The following is an 18,250-nucleotide window of genomic DNA, read 5'->3' as shown; positions in this document are numbered from 1 at the left end:
AGCATCTGTTAGGCCTGATTTGGGGAAATAAAAATTCAAAAAATGTCTGTCTCTGCCCAGAGTCCCAACCTGAACCACATGGAAGACCTTCAGGATGAGTTAGAACGTCTACTGCGCTCCAGACAGCAGCGTCCAATGCTACTACCTCCTCTCGCTTCGGCTATTTAGGAAGAATGGTCTATCAGTCCTCAAAAGACATTCAGACACATTATTCAAAGGCTCCCCAGCAGAGTACAAGGCGTCATTAAAGGGAAGAGTGGGCAAACTCGATATTAATGTCCGCTAGCAGCTGTCCGGACACATTCAGTCAGATGGTGTACGCACGATCTGTACCACGTGCAACCGTCGTTTTCCTTATTTACAGAAAAAAACCATCACTTCTCATAATAATGGACTGGGATAATGTGGAATTAAATGGTACAGAAATTTAGGTAATGGATATTCTGAAGATTAGGTTAAAAACCCCGTCCGAACACTGCAGTTATGGTTTTCCATACAATCCCTAAATCCTTGGAGGTATGTACCGTCTATGAAATCAATTGAAGGAAATTTGGGAAGCGTCATCAGTGGCCTGTAATACATGTTTCCTTTGTTACACACAATAAACGTATTATGTGGTAGATATAATGTGCTGCTATATTTCATTTTGTCGTGTCTTTCTCTTGTTTTTACTGTATAATCAACTTCCATAGCACAAAGTTCGTAATGTGAACTTGCCGTTCGGTGTTAATTACGATTTCCAGCGCTGTTAACTCAATTGTGTGGTCCTGGAGATGCATTTGTTAGTTTTCATACTCTAGCAGGCCGATTTATGGCGTTCTTTCACCCACATTTGTCACATCGCACATTTCATTTGCACTTTCCATTTTATCTGATCGACATATGTGTGCTTTCGGTGTGAAGTGTTTCCAACTGTTGTTGTGTATTTGTCTTTCTATTCTTTGTGTTGTGGTTTGATATTTTTCCATTTGTTGTGTGTGTGTATGTGTGTGTGTGTGTGTGTGTGTGAGTGTGTGTTGATCACAAAATGGAAAGTGCAAGTAACAAACGTGGGTGAAAGAATCCCAGAAATCGGGCAGCTGGAGTATGAAAACTAACAAATGCATCTCCAGGGCAACACTCATAAGTTAACAGCATTGAAAATAGTAAGTAACACCGAACGATAAGTTCACATTACGAACTTCCTGCTAAAAAGTATATTTTAACCTAAAAAACAATAGAAAGACCCGACAAAATGTAATATAGGAGCATATTATATCTACCACGTAATTCGTTTATTGTATGTAAAAAAGGAAACACGTATTACAGGCCACTGATAATGCTTCCCATATAAATGAAGCGAATCACATATGACAACAAACAAACTGCCTTCAATTGGTTGCATAGACGGTACATACCTCCAAGGATTTAAAGCAACTAAGGGATAGACGGAAAACAGAAAAAATTACGATATCTCTAAGTCGTTGAAAGAGGTTATTTTTAGGATACACTGATTTTCTCCTCCATGCTCTCGATCCTGGCACCACGTCTGTGCTGACGTCGTCGTAGTCGAGGTGAAATAGTATTTTTTTCTCTCTCCTTGATTACGTGACCGGGCTGTAGGGACAGCGACTGAAAAGCACGCTCGCTGATTCCACGCAACTTTGTATCACACTGACCGCTTTCGTTTTCGTTTGCATTGTTCGTCGAGCCACTGACAAATCGTTCAACCTAGTTTTCAGAAACGGCGTGTGAGATGACGTCGCAAGATGATTTGGCGTATCTGCCTTTCTCACTACCTTACCATCGCAAATCACACTTAATGCATTCTCTTATGATGAGATTATGTTCTTGTCCGTAGGGGATAGGCTGTAATCTGAGACATTTACGGTTGTTCTTACGGCGAATGTATGATATCCCGTAGGCTAAAGGCAATCGCAATAACAGCGAACTGCAGAGTAGTTTGTTTTTGTTTCTTTGCACGAAAGACGTGATGAAAAGTCGGCGCCAGCAGCAGGCGGCGTGACTTGCGCCAGTGGCCCTGCCCTCTGTTTAGCGTATTCAGCACTCGCAAGTCACGCCCCAGTCTTTTCACAACCGTTTCTTTCGCACTGTCTTTTTTGTGGCGTTTCCTGAAATGTGACTCCACCGGTTACCCTGATTGAAGTGTCGTCGATGAGAGATATTATATATTTCCCTTACGTACTATAGCCGCGAACCCTTCAGAGAACATTCTTGTTAGGTGGGTGTACAGATTAATCAGGAAATGTGCAACGGGACCGATGCTGGGAATCTATTCATCTATGTTATTCTACTTGATGAATGATGCTGCTACATTAGGGTGGTATACTTCGGCTACCTTCGTTCCATTCTTCGGATCCCATGTTACCTGCCTTTTCTTAGACGTTGACTGAAAACTTGGTTGTCCATCAAGTTTCTTGGATAGTTCACGCTTCAGAAAGATGGTGTGTGAGGTCCTAAGCTTTTGCAAGCCTTTTTCCACTTATGTGAACAAGTATCCTACGGATTTCTGATGTTAAAAACAGATACAGATCGATGGTACAACCAATATGATCTCATTGTGAGCAAGTGATCATAGAAAGGAAAACCTCTTCTCAGAATGGTAACTGTTATTTTTATCATATGTGAATGTAGCTGTTTGTTGTGACTTTTACACTAGCAACTTTTTTACTGGATTTAACATGTTTCCAAGAATCTTCCTTCCTTTTGCGTCTGGCAGTGTTGCTTGATCTCCTTCTTCTTTATGAGCCATTGTTCTGCGTATAGACTCCAACAGGAGGACTGGTAAATACTGAGTGTTTCTTATATGTGTCTTTGGTAAAATGTATGCCATTTCTATCTATTTTAGAACTGACCTAAAGCTCCTTTTTAACTCACTCTGGTATAAGTAAACATTATTATTATTATTACAGATCCTGAAAAGAATGCTTTCATGATTCCTGTTATTTTCGTTAACAACTTCTATCAGTGCCATTGGAGAACAGAAGGAATAACATTGACACTGTGATATGCAGAATTAGAACTGAAAATGAAAAGTAAATAATTTTGAATTCAATCTGGTCTGCTGAAATACTCTAAGATCACGTAATGACTTAAGTATGGCAAAAAGTGATTAATCATTGAACACTAAGATGAGGCTGTATTTGATTAGAACGCTAATCTGGCTTCTATCTGAAACATGCATGTGTAACATGTGCAGGGAGTGCGAAGGACCTGAATCGACCATTTACTGATTGCTGTTGCTAACCGCGAGGATACTGCAGTGCCTTTGTTATGAATTAGTATTTCTAGGAATTCCAGAAAATTGGTAAAAGTTAAATGAAATAATAAGACTGTTGATATGTTACAATTTGGGGTCCTAGAAATGTGTAGAAGTGACTAAATTATGGCAAGCGTTTGGTGGACATAACTATTCGCCTCGCCATTAGCTATCCGAAGCCTTTCGAGAATGAGTCACTCACGGAGTGATTAACCGATGTAATCCAGTGACAGAGAGAATTTATGTAACTGTTACTATATATTTTATGGAAGTTGGGTTTGCGTTATATAAACATATTTTTGATCTCTTCACGCAAACATGTTTCACATCTAGGTGTTGCCAAACAAGGTAATCGTTACTCAGTGGCTACAGAATTCTGATTTGGAAGCTCCATTGAAACGCATTTTTTCAAAAGATTAGTGAGGTTCGTCATTACTTATTTTTGCTAAATAGTGTGCCTTTGGTTTGAAGAGGTGTATCGTTGCTTCCCGCACATATAATGGTGACGCAGATACCGGTAAGGATTTAACTTAACCAACATCTAGCATGTTATAAATATACCGTGCCCGTTATTTCATGGAATGGAATATTTGTTGTTACGAGCTGAACGCACTGTAATGAGACGCTTTCCTGCACATCCAAGTCACACTGATACGCAGGATAAGCTAGACATAACACTTGGTAGGATTTTAACGTTGTCATATCGTCAGAGTTAGACAGGTAGGGCATCTCATATTCGGATTAATAGAGGAAAGGAAGAAAGTGTGGGATTTTACGCCTCGTCAACGACGAAGTCATTAGAGAAGAAGCACAAGCTAGGAGCGGTGAAGGAAGGGAAGGAAATCGGCCGTTTCCTTTTGAAAGGAACTTTTCCGTCACCGGTCTTCATCGATTTAGGAATTGTTTCGGATAGAATAAAACTGCCCCTGGCAGAATGAAGTTGCATGGTGGAAGAACTATGAATGAAAGCGGCCACATATAACTCGAATTGTAGCTACAGATACATTATTATTCAGATTTGACAAACACAGAATAAACATGGCTAAAGCAGAAAGATGTTCCAAGGTACGGTCTGTGCAAATACATGTCTTGTAAACTTATACATGAAGTCAAAGATCCATTCCGGTTTAATGGTACTATTCAGAAAAAGTTGCGATAACAGAGTTGCCAAAGAGGCTGCAGGGAATCTACTAGATGAAAATTAATAACAACTAGTTCATCCATCAGAGAGAGTACCCTATAGTAATTTTCATAGCCAGAACCTGGTGAAAGATCTGCCAAAAGAGTCTAGGAATTTTTGGCCATACTTAAAATCAGTGAATGGGTCTAAATCTTCCATTTACAGTAATCTCCCGTGGATCGATCTGGTGTTGAAACTGAGCACAGCAGACATAGAGTAGGAACCTTAAATTACGCATTTAGGAGTGAATACAAGTAACAGAACAGAACCACACCAAAGTTTGACTGCAGCGTGTACAGATAAAGAAATCAGTATTATCATCCTGCGGTAGTGTAAACCATTTAAGACTACTTAAGGCGAACGAGAACTACGTGATGATGAAGTCCAGTTACTTCTGTTTCCAAAACGTGTAAAATATTGTATGCTTAGACTTACAGGTAATTTGTTGTCACATCCTTCAGTTGCAAGCTTCTAGAGCATATTATAACTCAAAAATTACAACATTATAGAGGGAAATAAGATACTCTCAAAAATCACGATGTACTAAAAATAAGAGCTCAAGTAAAATATAGCTTGTTTTACTTGTGGACTACATACTGCATGTAAATAGTAAGATTATCCCTTCCTAGATCTACGTAAGGTGTTAGACACTGAACATCGTTGGCATCTAAACAAGATACTATGGTATGGTGTATCTTCGGAATTATGTAACTGTGTGGAGAAATATTTGAATAATAGAATCCAGTAAGTAATACTTGATGGAGAATGTTCTGCAGAGACGATACCAACATCGAGTGTGCTCAAGGAGTCGGAATACAGTGAGGTGACAAAAGTCATGCGATAGTGACATGCACATACACGTATGGCGGTAGTATTGCATATACAAGGTATAAAATGGCAGTACATTGGCGGAGTTGTCATTTTCACTCATGTGATTCATGTGGAAAAGTTTCCGACGTGATTATGGCCACACGACTTGAATTAATAGTCGTTAAAAGTGGAATGGTAGTTTGAGCTAGACTCATGGGACATTCCATTTTGGAAATAGTTAGGTAATCCAGGATTCAAAAATCCACAGTGAAAAGAGCGTGCCGAGAATACAAAATTTCAGGCTTTACCTCTCACCACGGGAAAGGCAGTGGACGACAGCCTTCACTTAACGACCGTGACCAACGAGGTTTTCGTAGAATTGTCAGTGCTAACAGTCAAGCAATAGTACCTCAGATAACCCCAGAATTCAATGTGGGATGTGCGAGGAAAGTACCCGTTAGTACAGTGCTGCGAAATGTGGCGTTAATGGGCTATCGCAGCAGACAACCGACGCGAATGCGTTTGCTAATGGCACGACATCGTCTGCAGTGCCTCTCCAGGCCTCGTGACCGTTTCGGTTGGACACCAAACGACTGAAAAAGCCTCACCTGGTCAGACGAGTCCTGATTTCAGCTGGTAAGAGTTAATGTTAAAGTTCGAGTGTGGCGCAGACTGTACGAAGACTTGGATTCCAGTTGTCAACAAGACACTGTGCAAGCTGATGGTATCTCCATAATGTTGTGGGCTGTGTTTACATGGAATGGAACTGGTCCCTCTGGTCCAAAAGAGTCTATCATTGAATGGAAAGGGTAATGTTCTGCTACTAGGAGGCCATGTGCAGCGATACATGGACTTCATGTTCCAAAACAAGGAGAGAATTTTTATGGATGACAGTGTGCCGTGTCACCGGACTGAAATTGTTCGCGACTGATTTGGAGAACTTCCTGGACAATTCGAGGGAATGTTTTGGCCACCCAGATTTACCGACATGAATCCCATCGAACATTATGGTACATAATCTAGAGTTCATTTCGTGCACAAAATTCTGCACCGGGAACGCTTTCGCAGTTACGAACGGCGATAGAGGTACCATGGCTCAGTATATCTGTAGGGGACATCTAACGACTTGTCGCGTCCGAGCCACATCGAGTTGCTGCGCTACGCGCGTGAAAAGGAGGTCTTCCATGACATTTTCACCTCATTGTAAACATAATACAATCGTATGGAGTATCTAGGAAAATATGTGAGTGTCTCGAGAAATATTTGACTAATAGAACCCAGTACATTATACCTAACGGAGAATGTTCCACAGAGACGAAAGCAACAATGAGAGTTCCCCAAGGAAGTAGAATAGGGCTCTTTATATTTTCAGTTTACGTAAAAGATTTGTCAGACAGGATCAGCAGCGCTATAAGAGGTTCGCTGATGACACGGCTGTGAACAAGAAAGTACCGTCATAAAGAATTGGAGAAAGACTTGGACAGAATCTCCATTTGGTGTACTGAATGGCAACTGTCTCTGAATATGGATGACTGTAAGATAGCGCCCGTAACAAAGAGAAACAAACCGACATTATCTGATTAAAAGGTTAGGGTCGAACACCTTGAGCATGTCACATCGTAGAAGTATTTAGGAGTAGGACTAAGAACCGATATGAAATGGGACGATAATGTAAAATCATGTATGGAAGACTTAAATTTGTAGGGTGGGTTCTGGAAAAATGCAATACATTTGTAAAGTAAGTCTCATGGTCCCTATGTGACCATTTTAGAGCATTGTTCCATTGTATGGAGTCGTTATCAAGTAGACATGACAACAGACTACGAATGAATACGGAGGCGTGTCGCTAGGATCGTAACAGGTAGACATATCCCATACGAAAGTGTAGCAGACGTTCTCAGAGAACCCAGATTGCAAGAAGAACGACATACTTCCTGCGAATGCCATGAGAGCACTGGAGAAACTTTTGAACTTTCTTCCTGTCCATATTGAGACCACTGCGAGGGTTGGTTCGTGTGAGAACTGTCAGACCCATTTGATGTAATGACAGGAAGCACACAATACGGTCTTCAATGTTTAGTTGCTTATTTGCAAAATTTGTCTGAAATCAGATGTGTAAACTGTGTGAATCTAACATCAAAATTAGCATATATATTGTCTGTGAAAATGGTAATATTAAAACTGATCGTTTAGCATTCGGAAATCATTTGACAATTCTAGCAGATAATGTAGATGTAGCACAGAAACAGAAATAAATATTTAAGCCAGCAGCAGAAACACCTTACAACCAAGATACAGAGGCAATGACAGAACAGTCAAATTTAATTATCTAGGCGAAATCATCAAGCCTAATGGTGGGTAAAATGAAGTCATCTAAGCAACATCACGAAATATGGACTTCAAAGAAAGACATTTACAATAAAATGTCACTCAGCAGTAATGCAAAATTTAATTATTAAGAGATGGTAATTCGGCTACTTTGCACTCATATTTCAGAAAGACTAACCTTAGGATCGATAAAAGAAATGAAGAAATTCGAATGAAGGCAAGAAAGATTTGAGGAAGATATTAGGAAACTGAGCAACAGTAGAACATAATACAGTAGGAAGCAACAAAGAAAACTGTAAACATGTATATAATATGATATAAGGATTTAGTAAAGGAAGAATAATGTTCTATGGGCTCACAGAATGAACCCAAGCAGACTGCGAACAAAACTGTGAAAACTGAAAGGCAGACAGTATTGGCTCAGAAAAGTGCATGAATCTAGAAGTAACTAGCATCGAAACATAAGAAATTGAAGGCAGAACAAAATATAGACACACAATTAAAATATGGGGTGTTCTCAACACAAAATTGTCCTTAGAGGTCAGGGAAGTAATGGATGGAAGTTGAGAGGAAGAAAAAACATGAACAGCTAAGGAATATTGAATAAAGTAGAGAGGTAACTCATGTGACTCAAACGCGGTACTCAGCAGGTCCATAACAGAGGAAGTATTACTGTGGGCAGTTTCCTGTAGCAGAACGCAAGTGAATTACGTTCTTTGCGGACAGTTTCTCTAGATTCTGAGGTACAGGAGAACTGTTCTTGTTCCTGGAACATTATGTGCTCTTGACAGGGTGAACATCCCGGTGTATTTTAATCGTTTCACTGAAACTCAACTTTCGTACTTCGATGATGAATAAGACAAGAACGCACCAAAGCACAGCTACGTCTGTTTTGGTAAATATGACTCTGAAGCTACTCGATGTGATAATATGTAGCATTTCAAACAAATGTTTACCTTATTTAGGACTTCTACGAATCTGCTGGATATAATTTTTTGTTACGCTGTACTGTGCTAAAATCAGTTTTATTCCGCTATAGACGTTCAAGCTCCGATACTTCCCTTTTTAGTGCATCATTTTCCCACTTTCCCGTTCCACTCACTGATGATACGCGAGAAGAAAGGGTGACTCCGAAAGTCTATAATTTTAATCTCGTGGTTTTTATGCGAGATGTATATTGGTCGAAATAGCATGTATCATAACTCGTTTCGGATTTTAGGCTCTCACATTGTTACAAGCACGGCTTTGCACTCTTTGTTGTAGCGTCTTCCACTACAGGTCACTGAGTTTTGTGATACTCTTACGTTCAATAAGTAAACTCGCAACAAATCGTACAACTCTTTTGGGAATCTTTTACATCTACGTGCATGCCATTAATACCACTGGTATGAATATACTGAAGAATAGGTCGAACGAGGGCATTATCAGCGACCTCTTTTGTGTGTCTTCCAGCAAACTGGAGACTGGCATTTGCCTTCCACTCTGCTATATTTATTTGATCCACCTAATTTACTCTGGGCATGAATATCTAGATACTTCAAGACTGTGACTGATTGCTTATCTCGTTGTGAAACGATATCGAATACTTTTCGTCTACACACGTACATCACATTACATTTATTTACGTTTTGAGTCAGCTACCAATCTTCGCACACAGCGCTGATCAGCAGTAAGTCTCTCTGCATTTCGTAACAGGTTCCATCGATGTCGACTCCCAGTGTCGTCTGTGAAAAGTCGATGTTCTCCGAGAGGTCATTGAGAAGCACCGGGTACCACCTTCATCTCTGACATTGCTTCCCCACTGAGAACGGTAAATTGTGTCCTGTTTGCCACGAAGTATTCAATGAAGCTGAATATCAGTTAGAACACTCGGTATGTACGCAATTTGTTTACTAGACGACGTTTGGGTACTGTGCAGCAATCGTGGAGTCGGAATCTGTAACTTTTTTGTCCGAGTTAACTATAAGTAGGATTTTATTCATTTCGTAACATTTGAATTGTTTTGCTAAATCTGTACTATTTAAAGTAAAAACACAGGAGCGAATAACGGAAAAAACTGAGCTCAGACACATGAATGAATTGTGACTTGTGCTCCACCTACAGTACAGACTGCAAGACTTCCACTCCCCATTTCTGCCGGAAAAGTGATGACATGGTTCAAATGGTTCAAATGGCTCTGAGAACTATGGGACTTAACATCTGTGGTCATCAGTCCCCTAGAACTTATAACTACTTAAACCTAACTAACCTAAGGACATCACACACATCCATGCCCTAGTCAGGATTCGAACCTGCGACCGTAGCAGTCGCGCGGTTCCGGACTCAGCGCCTAGAACCGCTGACCACCGCGGCCGGCAAAGTGATGATATGGACTGGCTGTTACAGCCAGGTATTTCAAGCGGGCTTTGTAGGTGAGCATGTTCACTTGAAGTTACTTTTTTACTTACTAAGTTGGCAACACAAATCGTAGTCTGTTTTTAGTCGCACCAATTAGCCTCCTTCCTCATCCTCGTTCCATGTAGTTTTTTGCAGCTACTGCCATCTCATACATATCCTCTCTGATACCATCAATCCATCTCAGCCGTGGTCTTCCCCTCGGTCTGTTGCCTCTGATGTCTTCTTCCATCACCTGCCAGTGGTCTGATCTGACCTTCTCGCCTCATTATGTGACCGTAACGCCTCAGTCTCCTCTCTCTGATCAATGCCAATATTTTCAGCGACTTGTATAACTCCCGCAGTTTGCGATTTTTGCTTTTCCAACAGTCATCTCCATCCTTCACTGACATAAAAATCTGTCTGAGGACAGCATTGTCAAATGAAAGGAGTTTTTCTTTCTATGTTTTGTTTCATAGTCCTGATCTCTGCTCCATATACGGTGACAGGTTGCGTTACTGCCCTGCGGGTCATAATCTTTGCGAATATCGATGAAAACTGGGACTTCAGTAGCTTGTAACACGACAACCGATTTTAAAGAGCAGAGACACTTTATTCAATCACAAACACGAGACCACGGATGCTTAAGCGGATTCTAAGATCGGGTCATATCCGTGTTGGCAGCTGAAATTAGCTTGATAGGAGCACGTGGAGAGCCCATTTCACACTATGCTCCACAGATGGGGTTATTTCTGCACTTCCACCGGCTGCATAGGAGAGCATGTGACCGGGAAATTATTCGCGTCCAGTGCAAAATTATAGCTTACCCCAAAATTAATAAATATCCAGCCGTATGTGTCACTCAAGAGCCAGTAGGTTCATCTGAAGCCAAAAGTATGGGCGTGTGAAGACTCGCCCTTGATATCCGCATTTTGGAAATTTGGAAATCTGTGGTAAGGTTCTATGGGACCAAACTGCGGAAGTCATTGGTCCCTAGACTTCACATTACTTAACCTAACTTATGCTAAGGACAACACACACACCCATGCCCGAGGCGGGACTCGAGCCTCCGACGGGGGAGCAGTGCGAACCGTGACAGGACACCAAGACCGCACGGCTACCCCGCGCGGCTATCCGCATTAGTTTATAAATTATTGTAAGTTAAATGTTACAAATACTGCCTTGACTGTAAAACTGAATATTTCGTAAAAGCATTATCGGACTGCAATAAACTTCTCGTAGAACTGTACCGGATTGTTATAGCAGATTTACTGGAATAATTCACACATTTAAATTAGAAGCTGGAATGCGGACTGCGCACAATTAAAAACAGCTTTTCTTATTGATTAAGTAGGTAAACATCAAAAGTAGTGGCAGTACTGTAAACTTTAGATACAATGAAACGCCAAAGAAGGCGGTATAGGTGTGAGTACTCAAATACAGAGATACGTGAACAGGCGGAATACGGCGCTGCAGTCGGCAACGACTATATAAGACAAGTGACTGGCGCAGTTGTTATACCGGTTATTGCTGCTACAATGGTACGTTATCAGGATTTAAGTGAGTCTGAACGTGGTGTTATATTCGGCGCACGAGTGATAGGACATAGCATCTCCGAGATAGCAATAAAATGGGGACTTTGCCATACGAACATTTCACGAGTGTACCGTGAAGCCGGCCGCGGTGGTCTAGCGGTTCTAGGCGCGCAGTCCGGAACCGCGCGACTGCTACGGTCGGAGGTTCGAATCCTGCCTCGGGCATGGATGTGTGTGATGTCCTTAGGTTAGTTAGGTTTAAGTAGTTCTAAGTTCTAGGGGACTGATGACCTCAGATGTTAAGTCCCATAGTACTCAGAGCCATTTTGTACCGTGAATATCAGGAATCTGCTGAAACATCAAATCTCCTACGTCGCTGAGACCGCTGCAAGAACGCGGCCAACGGCAACGAAAAAGAACCGTTCCACGTGACAGAAGTGCAACCCTTCCCCAAATTTCTGCAGATTTCAATGCTGGACCATCGACAAGTGTCAGTGAGCGAAACATTCAACGAAACATCATCGATATGAGCTTTCGGAGCCGAACGCCCAATCGCGTAGCCTTGATGAGAGCACGACAAAAAGCTTTGCGCCTAGCCTGGGCCCGTCAAAACAGGCTTCCTTAATGCCTTCACAAAAGAAGACGAAGTAAATATTCCAGAATTCGAATCAAGAACAGCTGCCAACATGAGCAACGTTGAAGTAAATATCCTCGGAGTAGTGAAACAACTGTAATCACTTAATAAAAGCAAGTCTTCTGGGCCAGACTGTGTACCAATTAGGTTCCCTTCAGAGTATGCTGATGCGTTAGCTCCATACTTGACAATCATATACAACCGTTCGCTCGACGAAATATCTGTACCCAAAGACTGGAAAATTGAACAGGTCACACCAATATTCAAGAAAGGTAGTAGGAGTAATCTACTAAATTGCAGGTCCATATCCTTATCGTCGATATGCAGCAGGATTTTATAACATACACTCCTGGAAATGGAAAAAAGAACACATGGACACCGGTGTGTCAGACCCACCATACTTGCTCTGGACACTGCGAGATAACTGTACAAGCAATGATCACACGCACGGCACAGCGGACACACCAGGAACCGCGGTGTTGGCTGTCGAATGGCGCTAGCTGCTCAGCATTTGTGCACCGCCGCCGTCAGTGTCAGCCAGTTTGCCGTGGCATACGGAGCTCCATCGCAGTCTTTGACACTGGTAGCATGCCGCGACAGCGTGGACGTGAACCGTATGTGCAGTTGACGGACTTTGAGCGAGGGCGTATAGTGGGCATGCGGGAGGCCGGGTGGACGTACCGCCGAATTGCTCAACACGTGGGGCGTGAGGTCTCCACAGTACATCGATGTTGTCGCCAGTGGTCGGCGGAAGGTGCACGTGCCCGTCGACCTGGGACCGGACCGCAGCGACGCACGGATGCACGCCAAGACCGTAGGATCCTACGCAGTGCCGTAGGGGACCGCACCGCCACTTCCCAGCAAATTAGGGACACTGTTGCTCCTGGGGTATCGGCGAGGACCATTCGCAACCGTCTCCATGAAGCTGGGCTACGGTCCCGCACAACGTTAGGCCGTCTTCCGCTCACGCCCCAACATCGTGCAGTCCGCCTCCAGTGGTGTCGCGACAGGCGTGAATGGAGGGACGAATGGAGACGTGTCGTCTTCAGCGATGAGAGTCGCTTCTGCCTTGGTGCCAATGATGGTCGTATGCGTGTTTGGAGCCGTGAAGGTGAGCGCCACAATCAGGACTGCATACGACCGAGGCACACAGGGCCAACACCCGGCATCATGGTGTGGGGAGCGATCTCCTACACTGGCCGTACTGGCCGTACACCACTGGTGATCGTCGAGGGGACACTGAATAGTGCACGGTACATCCAAACCGTCATCGAACCCATCGTTCTACCATTACTAGACCGGCAAGGGAACTTGCTGTTCCAACAGGACAATGCACGTCCGCATGTATCCCGTGCGACCCAACGTGGTCTAGAAGGTGTAAGTCAACTACCCTGGCCAGCAAGATCTCCGGATCTGTCCCCCATTGAGCATGTTTGGGACTGGATGAAGCGTCGTCTCACGCGGTCTGCACGTCCAGCACGAACGTTGGTCCAACTGAGGCGCCAGGTGGAAATGGCATGGCAAGCCGTTCCACAGGACTACATCCAGCATCTCTACGATCGTCTCCATGGGAGAATAGCAGCCTGCATTGCTGCGAAAGGTGGATATACACTGTACTACTGCCGACATTGTGCATGCTCTGTTGCCTGTGTCTATGTGCCTGTGGTTCTGTCAGTGTGATCATGTGATGTATCTGACCCCAGGAATGTGTCAATAAAGTTTCCCCTTCCTGGGACAATGAATTCACGGTGTTCTTATTTCAATTTCCAGGAGTGTATATTGTATTCAAACATTATGAATTACCTCGAAGAAAACTGTCTGTTGACACACAGTCAACATGGGGTTAGAAAAAAATCGTTCCTGTGAAACATAACTACCTCTTTATTCACTTAAAGTGTTGAGTGCTGTTGACAAGGGATTTCAGATCGATCCGTATTTCTGGATTTCCGGAAGGCTTTTGACACTGTACCACACAAGCGGCTTGTAGTGAAGTTGCATGCTTATGGAATATCGTCTCAGTTATGTGACTGGATTTGTGATTTCCTGTCAGAGAGGTCACAGCTCGTAATAATTGACGGAAAGTCATCGAGTAAAACAGAAGTGTTTTCTGACATTCCTCAAGGTAGTGTTATAGGCCCTTTGGTGTTTCTTGTCTATATAAACGATTTGGGGGATAATCTGAGCAGCGGTCTGAGGTTGTTTACAGATGACGCTGTCGTTTATCGACTAATAAAGTCATCAGAAGATAAAAAAAAATTGCAAGACGATTTAGAAAAAATATCTGAATGGTGCGAAAATAGGCAGTTGACCCCAAATAACGAAAAGTGTGAGGCCATACATATGAGCGCTAAGAGGAATTCGTTAAACTTCGGTTACACGAGAAATAAGTAAAGTATAAAGGCCGCAAATTCAACTAAATACCTAGGAATTACAATTACGAACAACTTAACTTGGAAGGAAGACATAGAAAATGTTGTGGGGAAGGCTTACTAAAGACTGCGTTTTATTGTAAGGACACTTACAAAATGCAACAGACCTATTAAGGAGACTGCCTACACTACGCTTGTCCGTCCTCTTTTAGAATACTGCTGCGCGGTGCCGTATTCTTACCAGATAGTACTGACGGAGTACATCGAAAAAGTTCAAAGAAGGGCAGCACGTTTTGTATTATCGCGAAATATGGTAGAGAGTGTCACTGAAATGATACAGGGTTTGGGTTGGACATCATTACAAGAAAGGCGTTTTTCGTTACGACGGAAACTTCTCACGAAATTCCAGTCACCAACTTTCTTCTCCGAATGCAAAAATGTTTTATTGACACCGACCTCACAGGGAGAAACGATCACCACGATAAAATAAGGGAAATCAGAGCTCGTACGGAAAGATACAGGTGTTCGTTCTTTCCGCGCGCTACACGAGATTGGAATAATACAGAATTGTGAAGGTGGTTCGATGAACCCTCTGCCAGGCACTTAAATGTGATTTACAGAGTATCCTTGTAGATGTATATGTACAACACCGACATAGAACTGTTGATGACTAGAAACACGTTGCTGGTCAGACGAGTCTCGTTTGAAATTGTATCGAGCCGAAGGACTTGTACGGGTGAGGAGACAACCATATTAATCCATGGACCCCGTATGTCAGCAGGGGTCTGTTCAAGCTAGTAGAGGCTCTGTAATGGTGAGGGGCGTGTGCAGTTGGAGTAATATGGGACCCCTGAAATGTCTAGATAGGACTCTGATACGTGTCACGTACGTAAGCATCCTTTATGATCACCTGCATCCATGCATGTCCATTGTGCATTCCTAAGGACTTGGCCAATTATAGCAGGGCAGTGCGACACCCCAGACGTGCAGAATTGCTACTAAGTGGCTCCAGTATCACTGTTCTGAGTTTAAACACTTCCACTGCCCACTAAACTCCCCAGACGTGAACATTATTGAGCATATCTAGGATGCCTTGCGACGTGCTGTTCAGTAGAGATCTCTACCTTCTCGTACTCTTACGGATTTATGGACAGCCCTGAAGGATTATTGGTGTCAGTTCCACCCAGCACTTCTTCAGACATTAGTCGAGTCCATGCCACGTTGTGTTGCAGCACTTCTGCTTGCTTTCGGGGGTCCTACACAGTTTAGGCAGATGTACCAGTTTCTTTGGCTCTTCAGTGTATGTAGGAAATTCTTTACTGTGTAATTTAAATTGTTCGTAATATTTACACTTATATATCTGAAAACAGAGAAAGACAATAGAATTTATTGTTTGTTAAATAAAATATGGGAGATAAAAGGAAAATGATGCCTGTTCTCATTGTCTCTTCCATTGATATTGTTGCCCTATGAACCAGAAGTTGCTCATTTTGTGCCATTAAAACCACATCATCCGCATAAGCCACAGCGCTAATACTTCTACCCAGCTCTGTTCCTATTTCCAGGCTTGTTATCTTTGTCAGTGCTCCTTCAGAACGAGATTAAACAGAAGGAGGGAGAGTTCACGGAAATACAGTGAACATCTCTGAGAAATTTCGAGGCCGTAAGACCGTTAAAATGAGAGTGAATAAGACCAGATACCTTGTTGTGAGAACAGGGTACGATGACAAAACTTTAGATGCAGTTAATAAAATGTTTACAACGGTAGAAGAGTTCAGATATCTTGGAGCTTGTGCTCTAAATTGTGGCCGAAATCGACTACTGGGTTCTGTGCTGTTGACTTCATTTTCTTGGCCGGCCATTGCTACTCCTACTGAGATAGGCCACGAAATAATGACAAGAATCTAGAGAGGAAAAACGTCATGGTTTGTACTCGGAAAGTTCGCGACCGTCTACGGTTGTGCTCTCTTCACCAAACACGTCATGCATTCACGACATGGCTATCCAGGCGGTGTGTGCTGAAAGTATCCATACAGGCGTTCGTCTTCTGTGAGTTGATCCACATGCCGGTTAAACAGTTTCTGGTCATAGCGGTTTGCATCAATGGTTTGATGAAACAATCGTGTTACTATGCGGCACCAGACATTTCCGACTAAACAACATTCTTGAGAGTATGCAATGGCTCTTAAAAGTACAGATGAGGACTTTCTGATACATAATGACACTAGTTCTGTAAGTTCACATATTCTGACGGGCTGAACCAGGTTTTATCTGAAGAAATGAAAAACGTAGGGTTGAAAATTGTTTGACTCCACTTTACTCAGAAACCATCGGCGGAACTCAATACCCGAAAATTCGTTTGATACCTTTAATTTACACAGGATAGTAAAGTTGTAAGTATACAGATGCACGCCGTTTTGGACAACGTTTCGACACGACGATCCCTTAATTGCCACTTGCTCAGATAAACAGCTTTGAGATTTCGTCGGACTTTGTTCCAGGCTTTTATTCACCCCAGCAATATTTCCAGATATTTCAACACATCCCGGATGGTACGGCCTCATGTTTTTATTTACTACTCAGCCAGTTTCACGTCATTTTGTCACTAAGTTTGGCGCTGCATACTTCGCTGGAGTTTTTGCCAAAAATTTCGTGCCTTAAACTCTTGACCAAACAGTTCCACAGAAGCCTTACACGAATTATGCTGTGTTTTATCTCGAGCACTGTTGCTTTCAACTCGTCACTACGCACGTCTGACCCTCTTACTTACTCAAACGTAATGACACCTCGAAGTATTTCAGACAGAGCATGCAGAGATGCGTATTCGCAGCAGTCGGTTGAGGCATCGAAGTCATGGTTTTCAGCATTTTCTGTGATGGGTAGTTCTCCTGTTTATTAAGAAGGGTCAGTTCCGCTCTAGTATAATAAATAATTTATGGGTTATTTTTATTTCACCCACCCGGTAGTTACATTGTACGAGCATGGTTATTTTTATTAATAAAGAAATTGTAGCCGAAAACATCAGCACCTTTCGGACATATAGCCATTTGAAGGAGAATTATGTCGACATCAGCAAATCGCAGATATTGTCGGAAAAAGAAAACTTTTTGGATGGATGTTAGACGATTGAGATGAGGTGCAGTGATGATGTATGTCTGCATCATTGCGAAACAACACTCAGACTTCCCAGTCGTCTGGCCGTGACACATGAGAATATGGATATGGGTGATTTCGATGGGCTCACTGCATCTATCAGGCAACGGCCTTGCCGCAGTGGATACACCGGTTCCGTCAGATCACCGAAGTTAAGCGCTGTCGGGCGTGGCCGGCACTTGGATGGGTGTCCATCTGGGCCGCCATGTGCTGTTGCAATTTTTCGGGGTGCACTCAGCCTCCTGATGCAAATTGAGGAGCTACTCGACGGAATAGTAGCGGCTTCGGTCACAGAAAACCATCATAACGTCCGGGAGAGCGGTGTGCTGATCACACGCCCCTCCTTACATCCTCATCTGAGGATGACACGGCGGTCGGATAGTCCCGATGGGCCACTTGTAGCCTGAAGACGGAGTGCACTGGATCTATCACATTTCAACGGAATGCAAACAACTGGGTTGGTCGGTGGTGGGTGCACACACGGAGGCATTTAAAAATTCTTGCTGCTCTTCATACGAGGTTGGAACGGAAAAAACCCAAAAACTGGTACCATGGAAATTCACGTCTGTGCGGCCCTGGTCAATTTGGTGGCTTCACTTCCACTGGACG

General features: G+C 43.0%; 1 pseudogene; it reads left to right on the top strand.

Annotated features, from left to right (window-relative positions):
* The first annotated feature begins 17,743 nt into the window (after positions 1-17,743).
* Positions 17,744-17,860, top strand: LOC124723275 (annotated as a pseudogene).
* Positions 17,861-18,250: the final 390 nt, after the last annotated feature.

Source organism: Schistocerca piceifrons, chromosome X, assembly GCF_021461385.2.
Source record: "Schistocerca piceifrons isolate TAMUIC-IGC-003096 chromosome X, iqSchPice1.1, whole genome shotgun sequence".
NCBI lineage: Eukaryota > Metazoa > Arthropoda > Insecta > Orthoptera > Acrididae > Schistocerca > Schistocerca piceifrons.
Note: the sequence above shows the minus strand (reverse complement) of the source record. Positions and strands in the feature narration are given on the sequence as shown.